This window comes from Chiloscyllium plagiosum, unplaced genomic scaffold (assembly GCF_037043375.1).
Source record: "Chiloscyllium plagiosum isolate Xiang-an unplaced genomic scaffold, Cpla_swu_hap1 HiC_scaffold_53Y, whole genome shotgun sequence".
Taxonomy (NCBI): domain Eukaryota; kingdom Metazoa; phylum Chordata; class Chondrichthyes; order Orectolobiformes; family Hemiscylliidae; genus Chiloscyllium; species Chiloscyllium plagiosum.
In genome coordinates, this window is record NW_028270192.1 from 7850648 (window position 1) to 7867688 (window position 17041).

Genomic DNA, 17041 nt, shown 5'->3' on the forward strand with positions numbered 1-17041 from the left:
TCTCCTCATTGAATTAAAACGCTAAGCTTGTGGCATTGAAACAAAGAGATTGTCTCTACTCATTGAACTATCATGTCCACTCTGTTTCGTTGAATGAACGAGTGTAGTAGGATTAACTAAATAAGTGAGTTACGTTTGTTCCTATGAAACAAGGAATAAGGTTTGATTCATTGAATCAATTATTGAAGTTTGATTCAATAAATCACTGAATGCCGTTTGTTTCATTGAATTAAAGCGTTAAGCTTGACACATGGAGTGAATGAAGAAGCTCTACTCATTGAATTAACACGTGCAGTTTGTTTCATGGAGTGAATGTGTGCAGTTTGATTGAGAAAATGCGTGAAGCTTGTGGCATTGAATGAAAGAGAGTAGCACTACTCATTGAATTGACAAGTGCCGTGTCTTTGATTGATTGAACTTGTGCACTTTGATTCACCAAATAAGTGTGTTAAGTTTGTTTCATTAAAAAATGAATAACGTTTGATTCATTGGATCAATGATTGAAGTTTGATTCAATGAATCAATGAATGCAGTTTGCTTGACTGAATTAAATCGTTAAGCTTGATAGATTGTATGAATGAGAGAATCCCTACTCATTGAATTAAGTTTTTCAGTCAGTATCATTGAATGAATGCGTGCAGTTTGTTTCATTGAATGAATGCGTTTTGCTCGTGACATTGAATGAATGGTATGAGTTCTACTGTTTGAATACGTCGTGTGGTAAATTTCAATGAACGCATGCGGGCAGTTTTGTTTACGAGCGTTAAGAGTTAACTTTGTTCGAACAAAAGAAAGCGTTAAGCTTGACTCATTGAATGAATGAGAGAAGCTCTACTCATTCAATTGAGGCATGCAGTCTGTATCAGTGAATGAATGCATATAGTTTGTTTCATTGAATGAATGCGTTTTGCTCGTGGTATTGAATGAATGGTAGGAGCTGTACTCTTTGAAGACGTCGTGCGGTGTATTTCACTGAATGAATGCCGGCAGATTGATTCACGAGGTTTATGAGTTAAGTTTGTTTGATTAAATAAAATCGCTAACCACGATACATTGAATGAATGAGAGAAGCTATGCAGTCTGTATTATTGAATCAATGCGTGCAGTTTGTTTCTTTGAATGAATGGTAGGAGCTCTACTCTTTGAATAAGTCGTGCAGTTCATTTCATTGAATGAATGGATGCAGATTGATTCACGAGGTTTGTTTGATTGAATTAAAGAGTTAAGCTTAACAAATTAAATGAATGAGAGATGTTCTACTCATTGAATTAAAACGCTAAGCTTGTGGCATTGAACTATTGAAATTACCACTACTCATTTAATTTTCATGTGCAGTCTGTTTCATTGAACGATTGCAGTAGGATTCACTAAATAAGTGAGTTACGTTCGTTCATTTGAAAGAAGGAATAAGGTTTGATTCATTAAATCAATGATTGAAGTTCGAATCTATCAATGAGTGAATACCGTTTTTCTCATTGAATTAAAGCGTTAAGCTTGACACATGGAGTGAATGAGAGAAGCTCTACTCCTTGAAGTTAGAGGTAAAGTTTGTTTTATGGAGTGAATGCGTGCTGTTTGATTGAGACAATGCGTGAAGGTGTGGCATTGAATGAATGAGAGTAGCTCTAATCATTGAATTGACAAGTGCCGTGTCTTTGATTGAATGAATGTGTGCAGTTTGATTCACCAAATAAGTGTGTTAAGTTTGTTTCATTGAATAATGAATAACGGTTGGTTCATTGGATCAATGATTAAAGTTTGATTCAATGAATCAATGTATACAGTTTGCTTGACTGAATTAAATCGTTAAGCTTGACACATTAAATGAATGAGAGAATCTCTACTCATTGAATTAAGGCGTTCAGTCTGTATCATTGAATGAATGCGTGCAGTTTGTTTCCTAGAATGAATGCGTTTTGCTCGTGGCATTGAACGCAGTCTTTCTGTACTCTGTCTATCATGGAATGAATAGGTGCGGATTGATTAATGAGGTTGATGAGTTAAGTTTATTTTATTGAATTAAAGAGTTAAGCTTGACCCAGTAAATGCATGAAAGAAGCTCTACTCATTGAATTAAAACAATAAGCTTGTGGCATTGAAACAATGAGATTACCTCTACTCATTGCATTATAATGTGCAGTCTGTTTCATTGAATGAATCGAGTGCAGTAGGAAACTCTAAATAAGTTTGTTCCTTGAAACAAGGAATAAGGTGTGATTCATTTAATCAACGATTGAAGTTTGATTCAATCAATGAGTGAATACCATTTGTTTCATTGAATTAAAGCATTAAGCTTGACACATGGAGTGAATGAGAGAAGCTCTCCTCATTGAATTAACACGTGCAGTTTCATTCATGGAGTGAATGTGTGCAGTTTGTTTGAGACAATGCGTGAAGCTTGTGGCATTGAATGAATGAGAGTAGCTCTACTCATTGAATTGACAAGTACCGTGTCTTTGATTGAATGTACGCGTGCAGTTTGATTCACTAAATAATTGTGTTAAGTTTGTTTCATTGAAATAATGAAAAATATTTGATTCATTGGATCAATGATTGAAGTTTGATACAATAAATCAATGAATGCAGTTTGCTTGATTGAATTAAAGCGTTAAGCTTGACAAGTTGAATGAATTAGAGAAGCTCTACTCATTGAATTAAGGCGAACCGTCTGTATCACTGAATGAATGTGTGCAATTTATTTCATTGAATGACTGCGTTCTGTTCGTGGCATTGAATGCATGGTAGGATCTCTACTCTTTGTTAAGTCGTGTGGTGTATTTCAATTAATGAATGGGTGCAGATTGATTCACGAGATTTATGAGTTAAGTTTATTTGATTGAATTAAAGAGTTAAGCTTGACACAATAAATGCATGAGAGAAGCTGTACGCATTGAATTAAAACACCAAGCTTGTGACATTGAACCAAAGGGATTACCTCTACTCATTGAATTATCATGTGCAGTCTGTTTGATTGAATGATCGAGTGCAGTAGGATTCAGTAAATTAGTGAGTTACTTTTTTTCCTATGAAATAAGGATTGATTCATTGATCAATGAATGCAATTTGCTTGATTGAATTAAAGCATTAAGCTTGACACATTGAATGAATGAGAGAAGCTCTGCACATTGAATTAAGGCGTGCAGTCTGTATCATTGAATGAATGCGTGCAGTTTGTTTCATTGAATGAATGCGTGCAGTCTGTATCATTGAATGAATGCGTGCAGTTTGTTTCATTGAATGAATGCCTTTTGCGCGTGGCACTGAATGAATGGTAGGAGCTCTACTGTGAATAATTCGTGCGGTGTATTTCACTGAATGATTGCGGGCAGATTGATTCATGAGGTTTATGAGTTAAGTTTGTTTGATTGAATTATAGAGTTAAGCTTGCCAGATTAAATGCAAGAGAGAAGCTCTACTCATTGAATTAAACCGCTTTGCTTGTGTCATTGAAACAATGAGATTACCGCAACTCACTGCATTATAATGTACAGTTTGTTTCATTGAATGATCGAGTGCAATAGGATTCACTAAATTAGTGAGTTACATTTGTTCCTTTGAAACAACGATTAAGTTTTGAATCATTGAATCAATGATTGACGTTCGATTCAATTGTTGAGTGAATGCCGTTTGTTTCATTGAATTAAAGCATTAAGCTTGACACATGCAGTGAATGAAAGAAACTCTACTCTTTGAATTAACACGTGCAGTTTCGTTCATGGAGTGAATGTTTGCAGTCTGATTGAGCCAATGCGTGAAGCTTGTGGCAATGAATGAATGAGATTAGCTCTACTCATTTAAGTGACAAGTGCCGTGTCTTTGATTGAATGAACGTGTGCAGTTTGCATCACTAAATAATTGTGTTAAGTTTGTTTCATTGAAATAACGAATAATGTTTGATTCAAAGAATCAATGAATTCAGTTTGCTTGATTGAATTAAAGAGTAAAGATTGACTCATTGAATGAATGAGAGAAGATCTACTTATTCAAGTAAGGTGAACAGTCTGTATCTTTGAATGAATACGTGCAGTTTGTATCGTAGAATGAATCCGTTTCGCTTGTGGCATTGAGTGAATGGTATGAGCTCTACTCTTTGAATAAGACGTGAAGTGCGTTTCATTGAAAGAATAGTGCACATTAATTCACGAGGTTTATGTGTTAAGTTTGTTTGATTGAATTAAAGAGTTAAAGTTGACATATTAAATGAACACTTTACTCATTGAATTAAGGCGTGCAGTCTGTATCATTGAATGAATGCGTGCAGTTTGTTTCATAGAATGAATGCTTTTTGCAGGTGGCATTGAATGCATGGTAGGACCTGTACACTTTGTATCAGTCGTCTGATATATTTCATTGAATGAATAGGTGCAGATTGATTCACAAGGTTTATGAGTAAAGTTTATTTGATTGAATTAAAGAGTTAAGCTTGACACATTATATGAATGAGAGACGCCCTACGCATTGAATTAAAACGCTTAGCTTGTGGCATTGAAACAATGAGATTACCGCTACTCATTGAATTATCATGTGCAGTCTGTTTCATTGAATGAACGAGTGCATTAGGTTTCACTAAATACGTGAGTTACGTTTGTTCCTTCGAAACAAGGAATAAGGTTTGATTCATTGAATCAAGGATTAAAGTTTAATTCAATCAATGAGTGAATGCCGTTTGTTTCATTGAGTTAAAGCGTTAAGCTTGACACATGGAGTGAATGAAAGAAGCTCTCCTCATTGAATTCACACCTGCAGTTTCGTTCATGGAGTGAATGTTTGCAGTCTGTTTGAGTCATAGCGTGAAGCTTGTGGCAATGAATGAATGAGAATTGCTCTACTCATTGAATGGACAAGTGCCGTGTCTTTAATTGAATGTACGTGTGCAGTTTGATTCACTAAATAAGTGTGTTAAGTTTGTTTCATTGAAATAATGAATAACGTTTGATTCATTGAATGAATGATTGCAGTTTGCTTGATTGAATTAAAGCGTTAAGCTTGACACGTTGAATGAAGGAGAGAAGCTCTACTCATTGAATTAAGGCGTGCTGTTTGTACCATTGAATGAATGCGTTTTGCTTATGGCATTGAATCAATGGAAGGAGCACTAATCTCTGAAGTAGTCCTACGGTGTATTTCACTGAATGAATGCGGGCAGATTGATTAATGAGGTTTATGAGTCAGGTTTGTTTGATTGAATGAAAGCGTTAAGCTTTACTTATTGAATGAATGAGAGAAGCTCTACTCATTGAATTAAGGCATGCTGTCTGCACCTTTGAATGAATGCGTGCAATTTGTTTCATTGAATGAATGCGTTTTGCTCGTGGCATTGAATCAATGGAAGGAGCACTAATCTTTGAAGTAGACCTACGGTGTATTTCACTGAATGAATGCGGGCAGATTCATTCACGAGGGTTATGAATCAAGTTTATTTGATTGAATGAAAGCGTTAAGCTTTACTCATTGAATGAATGAGAGAAGCTCTACTCATTGAATTCAGGCGTGCAGTCTGTTTCATAGAATGAATGCCTTTTGCTCGTGGCATTGAATGAATGGTAGGAGCTCCACTCTTTGAATAAGTCGTGTTTTGTATATCATTTAACGAATGGGTGCAGATTGATTAACGAGGTTTATGAGTTAAGTTTGTTTGATTGAATTAAAGAGTTAAGCTTGACACATTAAATGAATGAAGGAAGCTCTCCTCATTGAATTAAAACGCTAAGCTTGTGGCATTGAAACAAAGAGATTGTCTCTACTCATTGAACTATCATGTCCACTCTGTTTCGTTGAATGAACGAGTGTAGTAGGCATAACTAAATAAGTGAGTTACGTTTGTTCCTATGAAACAAGGAATAAGGTTTGATTCATTGAATCAATTATTGAAGTTTGATTCAATAGATCACTGAATGCCGTTTGTTTCATTGAATCAAAGCGTTAAGCTTGACACATGGAGTGAATGAAGAAGCTCTACTCATTGAATTAACACGTGCAGTTTGTTTCATGGAGTGAATGTGTGCAGTTTGATTGAGAAAATGCGTGAAGCTTGTGGCATTGAATGAAAGAGAGTAGCACTACTCATTGAATTGACAAGTGCCGTGTCTTTGATTGATTGAACTTGTGCACTTTGATTCACCAAATAAGTGTGTTAAGTTTGTTTCATTAAAAAATGAATAACGTTTGATTCATTGGATCAATGATTGAAGTTTGATTCAATGAATCAATGAATGCAGTTTGCTTGACTGAATTAAATCGTTAAGCTTGATAGATTGTATGAATGAGAGAATCCCTAATCATTGAATTAAGTTTTTCAGTCAGTATCATTGAATGAATGCGTGCAGTTTGTTTCATTGAATGAATGCGTTTTGCTCGTGACATTGAATGAATGGTATGAGTTCTACTGTTTGAATACGTCGTGTGGTAAATTTCAATGAACGCATGCGGGCAGTTTTGTTTACGAGCGTTAAGAGTTAACTTTGTTCGAACAAAAGAAAGCGTTAAGCTTGACTCATTGAATGAATGAGAGAAGCTCTACTCATTCAATTGAGGCATGCAGTCTGTATCAGTGAATGAATGCATATAGTTTGTTTCATTGAATGAATGCGTTTTGCTCGTGGTATTGAATGAATGGTAGGAGCTGTACTCTTTGAAGTCGTCGTGCGGTGTATTTCACTGAATGAATGCCGGCAGATTGATTCACGAGGTTTATGAGTTAAGTTTGTTTGATTAAATAAAATCGCTAACCACGATACATTGAATGAATGAGAGAAGCTCTGCAGTCTGTATTATTGAATCAATGCGTGCAGTTTGTTTCTTTGAATGAATGGTAGGAGCTCTACTCTTTGAATAAGTCGTGCAGTTCATTTCATTGAATGAATGGATGCAGATTGATTCACGAGGTTTGTTTGATTGAATTAAAGAGTTAAGCTTAACAAATTAAATGAATGAGAGATGTTCTACTCATTGAATTAAAACGCTAAGCTTGTGGCATTGAACTATTGAAATTACCACTACTCATTTAATTTTCATGTGCAGTCTGTTTGTAGGATTCACTAAATAAGTGAGTTACGTTCGTTCATTTGAAAGAAGGAATAAGGTTTGATTCATTAAATCAATGATTGAAGTTCGAATCTATCAATGAGTGAATACCGTTTTTCTCATTGAATTAAAGCGTTAAGCTTGACACATGGAGTGAATGAGAGAAGCTCTACTCCTTGAAGTTAGAGGTAAAGTTTGTTTTATGGAGTGAATGCGTGCTGTTTGATTGAGACAATGCGTGAAGGTGTGGCATTGAATGAATGAGAGTAGCTCTAATCATTGAATTGACAAGTGCCGTGTCTTTGATTGAATGAATGTGTGCAGTTTGATTCACCAAATAAGTGTGTTAAGTTTGTTTCATTGAATAATGAATAACGGTTGGTTCATTGGATCAATGATTAAAGTTTGTTTCAATGAATCAATGTATACAGTTTGCTTGACTGAATTAAATCGTTAAGCTTGACACATTAAATGAATGAGAGAATCTCTACTCATTGAATTAAGGCGTTCAGTCTGTATCATTGAATGAATGCGTGCAGTTTGTTTCCTAGAATGAATGCGTTTTGCTCGTGGCATTGAACGCAGTCTTTCTGTACTCTGTCTATCATGGAATGAATAGGTGCGGATTGATTAATGAGGTTGATGAGTTAAGTTTATTTTATTGAATTAAAGAGTTAAGCTTGACCCAGTAAATGCATGAAAGAAGCTCTACTCATTGAATTAAAACAATAAGCTTGTGGCATTGAAACAATGAGATTACCTCTACTCATTGCATTATAATGTGCAGTCTGTTTCATTGAATGAATCGAGTGCAGTAGGAATCTCTAAATAAGTTTGTTCCTTGAAACAAGGAATAAGGTGTGATTCATTTAATCAACGATTGAAGTTTGATTCAATCAATGAGTGAATACCGTTTGTTTCATTGAATTAAAGCATTAAGCTTGACACATGGAGTGAATGAGAGAAGCTCTCCTCATTGAATTAACACGTGCAGTTTCATTCATGGAGTGAATGTGTGCAGTTTGTTTGAGACAATGCGTGAAGCTTGTGGCATTGAATGAATGAGAGTAGCTCTACTCATTGAATTGACAAGTACCGTGTCTTTGATTGAATGTACGCGTGCAGTTTGATTCACTAAATAATTGTGTTAAGTTTGTTTCATTGAAATAATGAAAAATATTTGATTCATTGGATCAATGATTAAAGTTTGATACAATAAATCAATGAATGCAGTTTGCTTGATTGAATTAAAGCGTTAAGCTTGACAAGTTGAATGAATTAGAGAAGCTCTACTCATTGAATTAAGGCGAACCGTCTGTATCACTGAATGAATGTGTGCAATTTATTTCATTGAATGACTGCGTTCTGTTCGTGGCATTGAATGCATGGTAAGATCTCTACTCTTTGTTAAGTCGTGTGGTGTATTTCAATTAATGAATGGGTGCAGATTGATTCACGAGATTTATGAGTTAAGTTTATTTGAATGAATTAAAGAGTTAAGCTTGACACAATAAATGCATGAGAGAAGCTGTACGCATTGGATTAAAACACCAAGCTTGTGACATTGAACCAAAGGGATTACCTCTACTCATTGAATTATCATGTGCAGTCTGTTTGATTGAATGATCGAGTGCAGTAGGATTCAGTAAATTAGTGAGTTACGTTTGTTCCTATGAAACAAGGAATAAGGTATGTTTCATTGATCAATGATTGAAATTTGATTCAATGAATCAATGAATGCAGTTTGCTTGATTGAATTAAACCGTTATACTTGACACGTTGAATGAATGAGAGAAGCTCTACTCATTGAATTAAGGCGTACATTGTATGAATGCGTGCAGTTTGCTTCATTGAATGAATGCGTTTTGCTCGTGACATTGAATGAATGGTTTGAGCTCTACACTTTGAATATGTCGTGCACTTCATTGAAAGAATGGTGCACATTGATTCACGAGGTTTATGTGTTAAGTTTGTTTAATTGAATTAAAGAGTTATTGTTGACACATAAAATGAAGGAGAGACGCTCTACTCATTGAATTAAAACGCTTAGCTTGTGGCATTGAACCAATGAGAATACCTCTACTCATTGAATTATTATGTGTAGTCTGTTTCATTGAATGAACGAGTGCAGTAGGATTCACTAAATAAATGAGTTACGTTTGTTCCTTTGAAACAAGGAATAAGGTGTGATTCATTTATTCAATGATTAAAGTTTGATTCAATCAATGAGTGAATACCGTTTGTTTCATGGAATTAAAGCCTTAGCTTCACACATGGAGTGACTGGGAGCTGCTCTGCACATTGAATTAACACTTGCAGTTTCATTAATGGCGTGAATGTGTGCAGTTTGTTTGAGACAATGCGTGACTTGTCTTTGATTGAATGTAAGAGTGCAGTTTGATTCACTAAATAAGTGTGTTAAGTTTGTTTTATTGAAATACTGAATAACATTTGTTTCTTTGGAACAATGAATGAAGTTTGATTCAATTAATCAATGAATGCCGTTTGCTTGATTGAATACAAGCGTTAAGCTTGACACGTTGAATGAACGAGAGAAGCTCTACTCATTGAATTAAGGCGTGCCGTCTGTATCAGTGTATGAATGCGTGCAGTTTGCTTCATTCATTGAATGCGTTTTGCTCGTGGCATTGAATGCATGGTAGGAGCTCTACTCTTTGAATATGTCGTGCAGTGCATTTCATTGAAAGAATGGTGCACATTGATTCATGAGCTTTATGTGTTAAGTTTGTTTGATTGAATTAAAGAGTTAATGTTGACACATTAAATGAAGGAGAGCAGCACTACTCATTCAATTAAAACCCGAAGCATGTGGCATTGAACCAATGAGGTTACCTCTACTCATTGAATTGTCACGTGTAGTCTGTTTCATTGAATGAACGAGTGCAGTAGGATTCACTAAATAAATGAGTTACGATTGTTCCTTTGAAACAAGGAATAAGGTTTGATTCAATTCAATGCCGTTTGTTTCATTGAATTAAAGCGTTAAGCTTGACACATGGAGTGAATGAGAGAAACCCTATTCATTGAATTAACACGTCAGATTGTTTAATGGAGTGAATGTGTGCAGTTTGATTGAGACAATGCGTGAAGCTTGTGGCATTGAATGAATGAGAGTAGCTCTACTCATTGAATTGACAAGTGCCGTGTCTTTGATTGAATGAACGTATGAAGTTTGAATCACTAAATAAGTGTGTTAAGTTAGTTTCATTGAAATAATGAATAACGTTTGATTCATTGAATTAATGAATAACGTTTGATTCATTGGGTCAATGATTGAAGTTTGATTCTGTGAATCAATGAATGCAGTTTGCTTGATTGAATTAAAGTGTTAAGCTTGAAACGTTGAATGAATGAGAGAAGCTCTACTCATTGAATTGAGTTTTTCAGTCTGTATCATTGAATGAATGCGGTCAGATTGATTTACGAGCTTTAAGAGTTAAGTTTGTTTGATTAAAAGAAAGCGTTAAGCTTGACTCATGGAATGGATGAGAGAAGCTCAACCCATTGAAGAAAGGCGTTCAGTCTGTATCACTGAATGAATGCGTGCAGTTTGTTTCATTTAATGAATGCTTTTTGCTCGTGGTATTGAATGAATGGTAGGAGGTCTACTCTATGAATACTTCGTGTGGTGTATTTCACTGAAATAATGCGTGTACATTGATTTACGAGCTTTATGAGTTATGTTTGTTTGATTAAAACAATGCGTTAAGTTTTACTCATTGAATGAATGAGAGAAGCTCTACTCATTGAATTGTGGCGTTCAGTCTGTATCAATGAATAAATGCGTGCAGTTTATTTCATAGACTGAATGCGTTTTGCTCGTGGCATTGAAAGAATGGATGGAGCTCTATTGTTTGAATAAGTCGTGCGGAGTATTACACTGAATGAATGCGGGCAAATTGATTCACGAGGTTTATGAGTTAAATTTGTTTGATTGAATGAAAGCGTTAAGCTTGACACGTTGAATGAATGAGAGACGCTCTACTCATTCAAATAAGGCATGCAGTCTGTATCAGTGAATGAATGCGTGCAATTTGACTCATTGAATGAATTAGTTTTACTCGTGGCATTGAATGAATGGTAGGAGCTCTACTCTTTGTATATGTCGTGCGGTTAATTTCATTGAATGAATGGGTGCGGATTGATTCGCGAGGTTTATGAGTTAAGTTTGTTTGGTTGACTTAAAGAGTTAAGCTTTGACACATTAGTGAATGAGAGAAGCTCTACTCATTGAATTCAAATGCTAAATTTGTGGCATTGAACCAGAGAGATTATCTCTACTCATGGAATTATCATGTACAGTCTGTTTCGTTGAATAGTCGAGTGCAGAAGGATTCACTAAATAAGTGAGTTACGTTTGTACCTTTGAAACAATAAATAAGGATTGAAGTTTGATTCAATCAATGAGTGAGTGCCGTTTGTTTCATTGAATTAAAGCGTTAAGCTTGACACATGGAGTGAATGAGAAAAGCTCTACTCATTTTATTAACACAAGCAGTTTATTTCCAGGAGTGAATATGTGCAGTTTGTTTGAGACAATGCGTGAAGGTTGTGGCATTGAATGAATGAGAGTAGCTCTACCCATTGAATTGACAAATGCGGTGTATTTGATTGAAGGAACGTGTGCAGGTTGATTCACTAAATAAGTGTTTAAGTCTATTTCAATGTACTAATGAAGTTTGTGTAATTCATTATATCAATGATTGAAGTTAAATTCAATAAATCAATGAATGCAGTTTGCTTGTTTGAATTATAGCCATAAGCGTGACAAGTTGAATGAATGAGAGAAGCTCTACTCATTGAAATAAAACGCCAAGCTTGTGGCATTGAACCAATGAGAATACCTCTACTCATTGTATTATCATGTGCAGTCTGTTTCATTGAATGATCGAGTGCAGGAGGATTCACTAAATAAGTGAGTTACGTTTGTTCCTTTGAAACTAGGAATAAGGTTTGATTCATTGAATCAATGATTGAAATTTGATTCAATGAATGAGTGAATGCCGTTTGTTTCATTGAATTAAAGCCATAAGCTTGACGCGTGGGGAGAAGCTCGTGCTGTTAACACGTGCTGTTTGGTGCATGGAGTAAATGTGTGCATTTTGATTGAGAAAATGCGTGAAGCTTCCGGCATTGAAGGAATGCGAGTAGCTCTAACCATTGAATTGACAAGTGCCATGTCTTTGAGTGAATGAACGTGTGCAGTTTGATTCACTAAATAAGTGTGTTAAGTTTGTTTCATTGAAATAATGAATAACGTTTGATTAATTGGATCAATCATTGAAGTTTGATCAATCATGAATGCTGTTTGATTGAAAGAATTAAAGCGTTAAGCTTGACATGATGAATGAATGAGAGAAGCTCTACTCATTGAATTAAGGCGTGCAGTCTGTATCATTGAATGAATGCGTGCAGTTTGTTGCGTAGAATGAATCGGTTTTGCTCGTGGCATTGAATGTTAGTATCGCTACTCTTTGAATAAGTCGTGCAGTGCATTTCAATGAATGCTCTACTCATTTTATTAACACGTGCGGTTTTTTTTCCAGGAGTGAATATGTGCAGTTTGATTGAGACAATGCGTGAAGGTTGTGGCATTGAATGAATGAGAGTAGCTCTACACATTGAATTGACAAATGCGGTGTCTTTGATTGAATGAACGTGTGCAGATTGATTCACGAGGTTTATGAGTTAAGTTTATGTTATTGAATTATAGAGTTAAGCATGACACATTGAATGAATGTTAGAAGCTCTACTCATTGAATAAATACGCTAACCTTCTGGCATTGAACCAATGAGATGATTTCTACTCATTGAATGCATGTTAGGATCTCAACTCTTTGTATAAGTCGAGTTGTAATGAGTAGGTGCAGATTGATTCACGAGATTTATGAGTTAAGTTTATTTGATTGAATTGAAGAGTTAAGCTTGACACATTAAATGCATGAGAGAAGCTCTACTCATTGAATTAAAACACTAAGCTTGTGACATTGAACCAACGAGATTACCTCTACTCATTGAACTATCATGTGCAGTCTGTTTCATTGAGTGATCGAGAGCAGTGGGATTCAGTAAATTAGTGAGTTACTTTTTTTCCTATGAAATAAGGATTGATTCATTGATCAATGAATGCAATTTGCTTGATTGAATTAAAGCGTTATGCTTGACACGTTGAATGAATGAGAGAAGCTCTCCACATTGAAATAAAGCGTACAGTCTGTACCATTGATTTAATGCGTGCAGTTTGCTTCATTGAATGAATGCGTTTTGCTCGTGGCATTGAATAAATGGTTTGAGCTCTACTCTTTGAATATGTCGTGCAGTGAATTTCATTGAAAGAATGGTGCACATTGATTCACGTGTTAAGTTTGTTTGATTGAATTAAAGAGTTGATTGAATTAAAGAGTTAAAAAGTTAACACATTAAATGAAGGAGAGAAGCTCTACTCATTGAATTAAAACGCGAATCTTGTGGCATTGAACCGATGAGATTACCTCTACTAGTTGAATTATCATGTGCGGTATGTTTCATTGAATGAACGAATGCAGTAGGATTCACTAAATAAATGAGTTACGTTTGTTCCTTTGAAACAAGGAATAAGGTTTGATTCAATGAATCTTTGATTGAAGGTTGATTCAATCAATGATTGAATGCCGTTTGTTTCAATGAATTAAAGCGTGAAGCTTGACACATGGAGTGAATGACAGAAGTTCTACTCATTGAATAAACACGTGCAGTTTCGTTCATGGAGTGAATGTTTGCAGTCTGATTGAGCCAATGCGTGATGTTCATGGCATTTAACGAATGTTAGGAGCTCTACTCTTTGAATAAGTCGTGCAGAGCATTTCATCGAATGAATGTGTGCAAGTTGAATCACGAGGTGTATGAGTTAAGTTTGGTTGATTGAATTATAGAGTTAAGCATGACACATTAAATGAATGAGAGAAGCTCTACTTATTGAATAAAAACGCTAAGCTTCTGGCATTGAACCAATGAGATGACTTCTACTCATTGATTGAATGAAACTTCAATCATTGATTCAATGAATCAAAACTTAATCGTTGTTACAAAGGAACAAACGTAACTCACTTATTCAGTGAATCCTACTGCACTCGTTCATTCAATGAAACAGACTGCACATGATAATTCAATGATTGAAGTTTCATTCAATCAATGAGTGAATGCCGTTTGTTTCATTGAATTAAAGCTATATGCTTGAGACATGGAGTGAATGAGAGAAGCTCTACTCATTGAATTCACACGTGCAGTTTCGTTCATGGAGTGAATGTTTGCAGTCTGATTGAGCCAATGCGTGAAGCATGTGGCAATGAAAGAATGAGAGTAGCTCTACTCATTGAATTGACAAGTGCCGTGTCTTTGATTGAAGGAACGTGTGCAGTTTGATTCACTAAATCAGTGTGTTAAGTTTGTTTCATTCAAATAATGAATAACGTTTGATTCATTGAAATAATGAATAACGTTTGAGTCATTGGGTCAATGACTGAAGTTTGATTCTGTGAATCAATGAATGCAGTTTGCTTGATTGAATTAAAGCGTTAATCTTGACACGTTGAATAAACGAGAGAATCTCTACTCATTGAATTAAGGCATGCAGTCTGTATCATTGAATGAATGCGTGCAGTTTGTTTCATTGAATGAATACGTTTTGCGCCAAGCACTGAAGGAATGTTAGGAGCTCTACTCTGAATACTACGTGTGGTGAATTCCACTGAATGATTGCGGGCAGATTGATTCATGAGGTTTATGAGTTAAGTTTGTTTGATTGAATTAAGGAGTTAAGCTTGACACATTAAATGCACGAGAGAAGATCTACTCATTGAATAAAAACGCTAAGCTTCTGGCATTGAACCAATGAGATGACTTCTACTCATTGAATTATCAAGTGTAGTCTGTTTCATTGAATGAACGAGTGCAGTAGGATTCACTAAATAAGTGAGTTTCGTTTGTTCCTTTGAAACAACGATTAAGTTTTGATTCATTGAATTAATGATTGACGTTTGATTCAATCAATGAATGAATGCCGTTTGTATCATTGCATTACTCTACTAATTGAATTGACAAGTGCCGTGTCTTTGATTGAATGGACGTGTGCAATTTGAATAACTAAATAAGTGTGTTAAGTTTGTTTCATTGAAATAACGAATAATGTTTGATTCAATGAATCAATGAATGCAGTTTGCTTGATTGAATTAAAGCGTTAAGCTTGACACGTTGAATGAATGAGAGAAGCTCTGCACATTGAATTAAGGCGTGCAGTCTGTATCATTGAAAGAATGCGTGCAGTCTGTATCATTGAATGAATGCGTGCAGTTTGTTTCATTGAAAGAATGCGTTTTGCGCGTGGTACTGAATGAATGGTAGGAGCTCTACCCTGAATAATTCGTGCGGTGTATTTCACTGAATGATTGCGGGCAGATTGATTCATGAGGTTTATGAGTTAAGTTTGTTTGATTGAATTATAGAGTTAAGCTTGCCAGATTAAATGCAAGAGAGAAGCTCTACTCATTGAATTAAACCGCTTTGCTTGTGTCATTGAAACAATGAGATTACCGCAACTCACTGCATTATAATGTACAGTTTGTTTCATTGAATGATCGAGTGCAATAGGATTCACTAAATTAGTGAGTTACGTTTGTTCCTTTGAAACAACGATTAAGTTTTGAATCATTGAATCAATGATTGACGTTCGATTCAATTGTTGAGTGAATGCCGTTTGTTTCATTGAATTAAAGCATTAAGCTTGACACATGCAGTGAATGAAAGAAACTCTACTCTTTGAATTAACACGTGCAGTTTCGTTCATGGAGTGAATGTTTGCAGTCTGATTGAGCCAATGCGTGAAGCTTGTGGCAATGAATGAATGAGATTAGCTCTACTCATTTAAGTGACAAGTGCCGTGTCTTTGATTGAATGAACGTGTGCAGTTTGCATCACTAAATAATTGTGTTAAGTTTGTTTCATTGAAATAACGAATAATGTTTGATTCAAAGAATCAATGAATTCAGTTTGCTTGATTGAATTAAAGAGTAAAGATTGACTCATTGAATGAATGAGAGAAGATCTACTTATTCAAGTAAGGTGAACAGTCTGTATCTTTGAATGAATACGTGCAGTTTGTATCGTAGAATGAATCCGTTTCGCTTGTGGCATTGAGTGAATGGTATGAGCTCTACTCTTTGAATAAGACGTGAAGTGCGTTTCATTGAAAGAATAGTGCACATTAATTCACGAGGTTTATGTGTTAAGTTTGTTTGATTGAATTAAAGAGTTAAAGTTGACATATTAAATGAACACTTTACTCATTGAATTAAGGCGTGCAGTCTGTATCATTGAATGAATGCGTGCAGTTTGTTTCATAGAATGAATGCTTTTTGCAGGTGGCATTGAATGCATGGTAGGACCTGTACACTTTGTATCAGTCGTCTGATATATTTCATTGAATGAATAGGTGCAGATTGATTCACAAGGTTTATGAGTAAAGTTTATTTGATTGAATTAAAGAGTTAAGCTTGACACATTATATGAATGAGAGACGCCCTACGCATTGAATTAAAACGCTTAGCTTGTGGCATTGAAACAATGAGATTACCGCTACTCATTGAATTATCATGTGCAGTCTGTTTCATTGAATGAACGAGTGCATTAGGTTTCACTAAATACGTGAGTTACGTTTGTTCCTTCGAAACAAGGAATAAGGTTTGATTCATTGAATCAAGGATTAAAGTTTAATTCAATCAATGAGTGAATGCCGTTTGTTTCATTGAGTTAAAGCGTTATGCTTGACACATGGAGTGAATGAAAGAAGCTCTCCTCATTGAATTCACACCTGCAGTTTCGTTCATGGAGTGAATGTTTGCAGTCTGTTTGAGTCATAGCGTGAAGCTTGTGGCAATGAATGAATGAGAATTGCTCTACTCATTGAATGGACAAGTGCCGTGTCTTTAATTGAATGTACGTGTGGAGTTTGATTCACTAAATA

At 35.4% G+C, this 17041-nt stretch overlaps 1 long non-coding RNA gene across 1 annotated transcript in view; it reads left to right on the forward strand.

Moving 5' to 3' along the window:
* Positions 1-17041, forward strand: part of LOC148134602 (uncharacterized) — a 926298-nt gene that overhangs the window by 69978 nt on the left and 839279 nt on the right. The gene's annotated exons all lie outside the window — the stretch shown is intronic.